The 9,329-nt window shown below is 44.5% G+C and overlaps 1 protein-coding gene across 1 annotated transcript in view; it reads left to right on the plus strand.

Annotated features, from left to right (window-relative positions):
- Positions 1-120, plus strand: part of sec23a (Sec23 homolog A, coat complex II component) — a 23,470-nt gene extending 23,350 nt beyond the window's left edge. The window contains exon 20 of the mRNA XM_080849626.1: positions 1-120. This exon is cut by the window's left edge and continues 1,023 nt beyond it. The gene's annotated coding sequence lies outside the window, so the exon portion shown is untranslated.
- The last annotated feature ends 9,209 nt before the right edge of the window (positions 121-9,329 follow it).

Consider the following 9,329-nt stretch of genomic DNA (forward strand, 5'->3'; position numbering starts at 1 on the left):
TCCCAGACATTGACTTGCCTGATGCGAACGCTGCCTACCTTCTGGAAAGACTCAGATATTTATGCATAGTTTCTAACAGTATTAGTGTGAATTCTTAATAAAAAAAGCTCCTCAGTCAAACCTGAGCTGTGTGTTTTGTGTTTTGATGAGTGTACAGAAGCTTGCAGCTGATGTTAAACTAGCAAACTATCGAGTTTGATAAAACTCTTCACATTCTGGCAGTCGATAAAATATATCCCCGCCCAATACTCCTTGATGGGAGGAATTTCTAACTTGCAAATCCGTTCCTGGCCGGGCATCCTTGCATTTTCTTTGGAAGGAACTCTGAAGGGAGAGGCACTGGGATATTTATTTGTCTGTTGATTTTCAAAATCAGATTTAGTAGAACAGAACAGACTGTACCTTTGAGTAGCAGTTGACTGGTCCTTCACTGTAGAAGGTGATCTGGCTTGAACAGATGCCACCTTGAGAACAGCTTCATTAAAGAATAGAATGTTTCCAAAAAGCAATCATTCAGCCTTCTTTTACATGACAACCAAGGCTAAGTTAATACACTGTGATTGAGATGGGAGTAACACATCACAAAAGGTCAATCTATTTTTTCTCAGCATGACAACACCATAATAACCACAGCTCTGTAATGGTTGTTCTCCATGACAACCATATGAGAGCTGCATAATAGGTTGCAACAGTCATGCAAGGCATTCATTTCTGAAACGCTGTGATTAGTCTAGTACAATTGGGTTTAGAACTTGAAAGCAATGTCCTTTGAAAGTACTATTAGGGTTGTACAAACACATCATCTTGTAATTAGACATCTGTAGACTGAGTGCGGTAAAGGGACCACATAAAGCTCAGTCTCTATAAATCCACCCACCCTCAGCAGTTTGATTCTATTAGCACGCCACATTATCTGAAGCAGAGGTGTGAAGGAGTCCTTTGACTTTGAATTCTCCATTTCTGTCTTTGAAACATGAACATTCACTACTTGGCAGTCATAAAACTAGGAGTATTGAGTCCAGTAGCCTACACCAGGCCTGCACCTGTTCCACAAATACTGAAATGAATTCTAAGCTGTGCTTAGGCTGGCTGAAGAGCCTCTTTCCATTACATGTGTGAAGGCTGCCTGGCTAATTGCAATAGTAAGCTTCATCAGCCTTCGCACAGACAGTAAGTGGCACTTCCTTGTCAGGCCTTGAATATATTTCTTTTTCCAGTATAGTTCTATACAAGCTAGTTGTTTTTGAAAGCTGTTTTGAAACCAAAAGCAGTCTTCAGACCTTGAGTCTTGAGCCTGGGGAAAGGTTTAAACGAGGATGACATACCAGTTTGGAATTTGGCCTCAAACGTTCGTGATGCAGCCTTGAAGAAACAAGCCATTAGTTCTGAGCGGGTTGCCGTGGAGACAACATCTTTTGATGCTGACAGCAAGGAGGCAGATAAACATGCATCGATGTTCTCTTTTGATAAAAAACAGAAAGCATAGACCTGGTTGTTCATAACTGTTTTTTAAAAGTCCAAATATAAACGCTCCATTATTCCTGACATTCGTGACTGTGTGAGAGAAGAGACACCTACCATAAACATCAGAGGACCTGTCCAAACTGATTGCCAAGGAATACCACACTTCACAGTGAAACATTTGACAATGACCCTTTGATGACCTCAGTACTTGAAGCACGTTGTCAACACCATTGTCCAGATGTAACATCGGGCATTTTAGAAATGTAACTAACCATGTATAAGGTCTATGTGAGGGTGAGAAAGAACTTGGTTTTGATGGCAGAGCCATTAGGAGTGTTTCCCCTTTGTTCTGTTTTGAGTCCCGTCTCACGTGGAGAGTGATGGATGCTAAGCCTCATCAGCTGTGATGAATTCTCCTGAGTAATGTATGCAGGGTCAGGTTAATGGAGACCGATGAACCCTCCTTCCTTTCATCAACCTCTGCATCCGTCACACCAATCACCAGAGCCATGTTGGTATGGATGAAGCTGTTCTTTGCAGTACGCTGCCTGGTTGGTAATCATGTGTCCATATTATCCCCGATACAAAAGCAAGGACTGCCCACCTCTAGCTTAACATCATAGCAAAGATTGGTTACCCTTTAGACCTATTCTTTTCTTACTATTTTGTAAAGGTAAGGACATATTATATGAAGACTTGAATGAGAGGTGAATGTTTGTAATGTTTTAGATCTAGTACACAATGCCGAGCAAATAAACATGACTTAAACAACAAGAATGGTGTTATAATTACGTTTAATAATTTCTCCAATCCTATTATCCAACAAGAAAGGTTTGAATTTTAGCAGTAGCTATGTGCCTTGACATCAAACATGTGACCTTGGCGTTGTTAGCATCTTGCTTGACTAGCTGAGCCACAGGGGCATGTGTTGAAGGAGAGCTGAGCAGGCAGTGATGGTCACTGATTGAGACTGATGATTATGTAACCATTGAGTCATTTCAGAAGGACTTTAGCAAATGGCTTCCATTCCCATGTCTCTTTTAAATTCTTTTATCTGTTTTCATATCCAGTCACACAACTCAGTGCTGCTCAGCGTATGATGTTCTGGCACACAGAGAAAAGGAACGGAGTGTGCCTTCTCTGAGAAGAGGTTAGAGTGGGGTGACTATATCATTAGTCTCCTTTGCTCAGAACACTGGGATATGTGTATAGGGAAGGGAACATATATTCAGGTGGAACATCAGGAAGTGGGTCCTTCCTAGGTGGTGGTGTGCTTGAGTGTGTGTGTGTGTGTGTGTGTGTGTGTGTGTGTGTGTGTGTGTGTGTGTGTGTGTGTGTGTGTGTGTGTGTGTGTGTGTGTGTGCGTGCGTGCGTGTGGGTGTGGATGGTGGGTTTAAGGTGGGGGTGGGGTTGGGGGGATAGGGTCATCCTTCTTTGAGCATGCTTTAACAAGGTGCATAGCTCTTTGGAGAGAGAGGGAAAGTAAGAGAAAAATGCTAGATCCTATTAATTTTCTATTTTACTCTCCTGTTTTTTTTCTGAATCGTGACACTGAGCAGCTGGATGAAAGGAAAGGTTCCCTTGAGACTCTGTACAATCTGTTCCCCACCAGGCTGACCCAGAGCCGAGTCATTTAGGAGATTTTCATGCCTGTCTCCAAGATTCCCTTGGGTCATCCTCCTGCAGTCTCCTGTCCATTTGTACTCTAGAACATGAATGTCGCAGAAGTCATATAGCTTCTTTTCCCCAATTCCATGGAATCTTTAAGATCATATACATAATATTTTTTCATGCATAATAAAATATCTTACATTAGGTTAGGTTTCTTTGTTTCTTTTCACACTTCTCTACTGAAAGGTGTCCCTTTGACATAAAAGCAGAATTCTGTTCTCCAGATATAAAAGAGAAATCTATGAATGAAGAATTACTTTCTCTACTTTCCCATTTTGAAGAGCATTTGACTGTCACAGAGAGACTTCTGGCACCAAAGATTTATCTCTGTCTGCTTTTCAGTAAAATACGCTGGAACTATATGTGATAGAGGAATATACTGTACATCTTGTTCTCACTTGGAGGTAAAAACTTGTTGCAGAAATGCCGTTAAATTCCAATGTCCCCAACACACAATTATGACGTGAGCATCAGGCTTATGTATAGGCACAGCTGTTCAGTTCAGCCTTTTAGAAACAGAGGAAAATATGAATAGTTGACATGAGGAAGACCAATAACCAAAGATCATTTAGTGAAATAGAGATAAATTAACACTTACTGTGTGTTAATTATGCATTCTAAGCGGGTACCTCATAACAATATTTACAGTGCCTTGCATAAGTATTCACCCCCTTGGATGTTTTACCCTTTTATGGCTTTTATAAATCAGTCATGGGGCCTCTTTTACAAAACGTACTTACGCACAGAACTGATCTTAGACTGTGCGTGCGATCAAATCCACGTCTAAGTACAGATTTATAAAAACCGTCTTAGACGTAGAAAAGGACACCTCTACGTCTGGTTTCAGTTCGTGTAAGTACATTTCCTTGCGGCAATACTGGAGTACTGCAGGAATTCAGGACTCTCCGAGCGCAGACAGCCGACACGCAGTTTCATTTGGGCTAATGGTGAAAGGCCAAATGAATGTTTCGCTCAATAAAATCAAATAAACTATTAGAATAAATTACACATGAATGAGATTCACATCTTATAGGTATTCCGTTTTAATTTCACAAGTGTAAAACATTTCGCTCAAACTTATAGCCTATAAGAAGACTAATAGTGGCTTAGTTTTCAGTAGGAGATATGGCTGCATTGGCGTTGTTAGAGCATATTGCCAACTGCGCAATAAGGAGAGAGGGGGTTTATTTTGTGATCGCGCAGACTTTTTGACACAGGATGATGTATGTCTGATAAGCAGGTACCGCTTGCCGAGAGCGTTGTGCCCAAATGGCCTCTCGTCTAGAGAGGCGCACCAGAGTCAACCAGGCCATACAGGTTCAGGTATTGTCCGTTCTTGGATTCCTGGCTACAGGAACGTTCCGATGAGAAATTGGAGACCAGTCGAGCAACCCCCGTCATCATTAAGCAGAATTTTGCCCGATGTTCTTCGCAGTATACTATCCCATATGCCCACAATTTATTAGATTTCCATACAGTGCCCAGCAAAATGTGAAAGAGGATTTCCTGCGTAAAACAGGGTTCCCAATGTATTCTCATCCAGATTTCGCACACTCAGAAAGCCTAGAAAGCCCACTTCAATACAGCACAGGTAGGTAGTGGAGCGCACCAAAGCCTTGGTGCTGCTGCAGATGCGGCTTCTGCTGCTCGTGCGGCAGGTGCTGGTGCTTCGGAGACGTGTCTACTAGCCTACATGTCAAATACTTTGCTTTTGCCATTACGCCACCAGACAGGCTTTCTAACGATGTTTTGGCCCGCATCTGCTGTTCCATCAGCAGAACGTCAATGTCAGCTTCACTTTAATTCTTCTGTTTACATGTTTCTTTCTTGCTTGCCACTGTCACAGAGAGTTTGTGCATTGAGGATGCGCTCTGTTTGTGCATTAAAAATATGCTGATTAGATTAAATAGGGGCGTTTTGAGGGCGGAGATTCAGTTGCGCACAATTTCACGACCATTTTTGATTTATAACCGAAGGATTGGCGTACACGTGTTTTTTGTGTGTACGTCTGTTTTCTGTGGATCTCACTTAAGCTCATTTCAGGAAATGTCTTAGACAAAATGTAGGATGGTTTCTACGCAACGGGCCTCATTTATAAAACGTACTTGCACAGAATTGATCTTAGACTGTGCGTGCGATCAAATCCACGTCTAAGTACAGATTTATAAAAAACGTCTTAGACGTAGAAAAGGACGTATCTCTACGTCTGGTTTTAGTTCGTGTAAGTACATTTCCTTGTGGCAATACTGGAGTACTGCAGGAATTTAGAACTCAAAGCGCCAACACGCAGTTTCATTATCATCATCGTGCACCACCGTCACTATTAGGGCTAATGTTTCGCTCAATAAAATCAATTAAACTATTAGAACAATTCACACATGAATGAGATTCACGTCTTATAGGTATTCCGTTTTTATTTCACAAGTGTAAAACATTTTGCTCAATCTATAGCCTATAGAAAGTCTAATAGTGGCTTAGTTTTCATTAGGAGATATAGCTGCATTGGCGTTGTTAGAGGATATTGCCAACTGCGCAATAAGGAGAGAAAGGTTTTTTTCGTGATCGCGCACACTTTTTGACACAGGATGATGTATGGCTGATAAGCAGGTAGGCCTACAGCTTGTCGAGAGCGTTGTGCCCAAATAGCCTCTCGTCTACAGAGGCGCACCAGATGCAACCAGGCCATACACGTTCAGGTTTTTTCTGTTCTTGGATTCCTGGCTACAGGAACGTTCCGATGAGAAATTGGAATTCATTTAGCAGAATTTTGCCCGATGTTCTTCGCAGTATTATCACTTTATATGCCCGTAATGTATTAGATTTCCATACAGTGCCCAGGAAAAGCAAAATATGTAAGAGGATTTCCTGCGTAAAACAGGGTTCCCAATGTATTTTCATCCAGATTGCGCACACTCAAACAGCCTAGGAAGACCACTTTAATACAGCACATGCCCGTGCGCGGTTGGTAGTGGAGCACAGCAAAGGCATGCCTAAGGGAAGGTGGCGATGGCCAGCGAGACTCCGATGCTGGAGCAGCAGTGCGACAGTTGCGGCCGCTGGTGCTTCGGAGACGTGCCTTCTACATGTCAAATACTTTGCTTTTGCCATTACGCCACCAGACAGGCTTTTCTAACGATGTTTTGGCCCGCATCTGCTGTTCCATCAACAGAACGTCGATGTCAGCCTCACTTTAATTCTTCTGTTTACATGTTTCTTTCTTGCTTGCCACTGTCACAGAGAGTTTGTGCATTGAGGATGCGCTCTGTTTGTGCATTGATAATATGCTGATTAGATTAAATAGGGGCGTTTTGAGGGCGGAGATTCAGTTGCGCACAATTTCACGACCATTTGTGATTTATAACCGAAGGATTGGCGTACACGTGTTTTTTGTGTGTACGTCTGTTTACTGTGGATCTCACTTACGCTCATTTCAGGAAATGTCTTAGACAAAATGTAGGATGGTTTCTACGCAACGTTTTATAAAAGAGGCCCAACGTTTTATAAATGAGGCCCATGGTCAATATAAGTTGGCTTTTTGGACAAAAAAAATCACAAATAGCTCTCTTTAATGTCAAAGTGAAAACAGATTTCTACACAGTTATGTAAATTAAATAAAAATATGTAACGAAAATAAGTGATTGCATAAGTATTCACCCCCTTTATATAGACTGACCTTATTCAACAGAGGTCCAGCCAATTGGTGCTAGAAGTCTCACAATTAGTGAAATGGGGATCAGTGTGCAGTGAATGTGTCTCAAGTAATTGTAGTATATCGACACCTGTGTCTGGAAGGTCCATTCACTGGTCAGTATTCAGTAATCAGTATTCCTGGCTACTGTTACACCATGAAGACCAAAGATCACCCTAAGAAACTCAGAGAAAAGGTTATTGAAAAGTATAGGTCAGGGGAAGGATACAAAAAAATGTCCAAGGCACTTAACATCCCCTGAAATTCTGTTCAATCAATCATCAAGAAATAGAAGGAATATGGCACATATGTAAATCTGCCTAGATCAGAGCCGTCCTTACAAACTGTGAGCATGCAAGAAGGAGACTAGTAAGAGAGGCCACCAAGACACCTATAACTATACTCTGAAGAAATTTCAAGCTTCAGCAGCTGGTATGGGAGAGACTCTGCATACAACCACTGTTGCCTTGGTTCTTCACCAATCAAAGCTTCATGGAAGAGAGCCACTGTTGAAAAAATGCTCCACTTTGGTCTCATCAAACCACAGAACCTTCTTCCACTTGACCATGGAGACTCCCACATGCCTTTTGGCGAACTGTAGTCGATCCTTTTTTTCAACAGTGGCTCTCTTCCATAAAGCTTTGAAAAGTGATGGCCTCCACCAGCCACCGGGAGAGGCTCGACTTTGCCAGAGGTTTACCTTTGGCGCTTGCACCAAAGCATACGAATAACTGATCCGATTGCCTGAATGAACCAGTGCGCTCTACATAAGTGCGTAGAGCGCGCACTGGACAGAAAATGCACTGCCTGCTGAGGACGCAGCGAGCTTTTTGCTTTGTTTAGGACGAATCCGAGGCGGTACAGGTGTGCCACCACAAGATGACACTCTTGCACTGCCTCTGCCTCTGAGCGAGAAGCCAGCAGCCAGTCGTCCAGATAATTGAATAAGCGAATGCCTATTCGTCTTAATGGTGCAATGGCAGCTTCTACGCACTTTGTGAACACCCTCGGAGCTAGGGAGAGACCGAAGGGGAGTGCATGGAATTGGTATGCTATTCCGCCGAATGCAAATCTCAGATACTTGCGGTGTCTGGGATGAATCGGTATATGGAAATACGCATCCTTGAGATCTATCGTGATCAGCCAATAGCTCGGCTTTATGAACTGAATCAGACGGCGTGGAGTCAACATTTTGAACTTCAGCGGCATGAGTGATTTGTTCAGTACACGTAGATCTAATATAGGACGATAATTCCCCTCCTTTTTGGGGACGAGGAAATACTTGCTGTAATGGCCAGAGGTTGTGTTCTCTGGCAACACTACGCTATAGCCCTTTTCACGAGTAACGCATCTATCTCCTGTTGAAGGAAATGTGCGCGAGCCAGTGGCACCCTTGATTGAATTACACCCGTGAACTTGGGAGGAGGTCTGGCGAACTGCAGAGTGTAGCCCCTTTGAGACTGTCCTCAGCACCCAGGGCGAGACTGCGCATACGGCCAGCCCAAAACGCAGTCTGCAAGCCTGGGGCTTACATTGAATTTGTCGGCTCCCAGGCCGCTCATAACCAATCTGTCTAAACCTTGATCTGACCCCACTCCTAGGGAGGAGGGTGAGATCTGGGGTTTCCCCCTCATGGTTTGAATAAAAAATTGGTTTTGCGAATGCAACGGGTGCATTGCGGGAGGGGAAAAGCAAGCTTGTCTTGTGTCTGTGCCTAACGGGACAGTGTCGAGAACATGGGAATGTAGTGCTTGTGGGAACGTTTTCGTCGTGCTGGACATGAGATTCACATGAGCGAATCTGGCGACCTTCCCAGGTGGTGGTGGGCACAGCACCTCCCCCCCTTTCTCTTCAGGGGGAAAGCTTGGCCAGAGAGAGCCACAGGTACCTCTGCGTTGCAGCAGAAGCCCCCATGACTCGCCCCAGCCCCTGAGACGAGTCGGAGAGATAAATCAGTCGCCCTCCGTAGCTCCTCCACGGTTTCGTCTTTCCCGAGACGAGCTGCGGGCTCCGTGAGGAGCTTGGCTTGATAGCGCTGAAGCAGTGGAACACGCCAACTGCCCCACAGCTAGGTACGCCTTCTCGGCCAGAACCGCCATATGTCTCGCGCTCTTCGTGGGTAGCACGGGTTTCTGGCCGAGGCGCATCGTCGGTGAAGCAGGCGAGAGATAACCTGCTACGGTGTCCTCCACTGGTGGGAAGGAGAGATAGCCCCTCTCTTTCGCACGGTCCAGTCAGAGGTATTCCGCAAACCCCGGAACCGGAGCGCGCCCTGTGTAGGGCGCAGCCCATGAGGTCTCCAGCTCCTCGTGAAACTCTTCGAAGAAGGGAATGTTCAACTCGTTGAGCTGAACGTCGAGCTCAGACAGCGGCTCAGCGGCCTCCGCAGTCACCGCGACTGGGGCCACCGTGCACGCTGGGGAAGAGCAGGAGGACCCAGCGACTTCCCGAAGGAAACCGCCTGGCCCGCTGCTGCTCCCAGGGTGAGGGGAGCCTCGTCCGACCG

Source organism: Sprattus sprattus (genome assembly GCF_963457725.1).
Source record: "Sprattus sprattus genome assembly, chromosome: 13".
NCBI classification, from domain to species: Eukaryota; Metazoa; Chordata; class Actinopteri; order Clupeiformes; family Clupeidae; genus Sprattus; species Sprattus sprattus.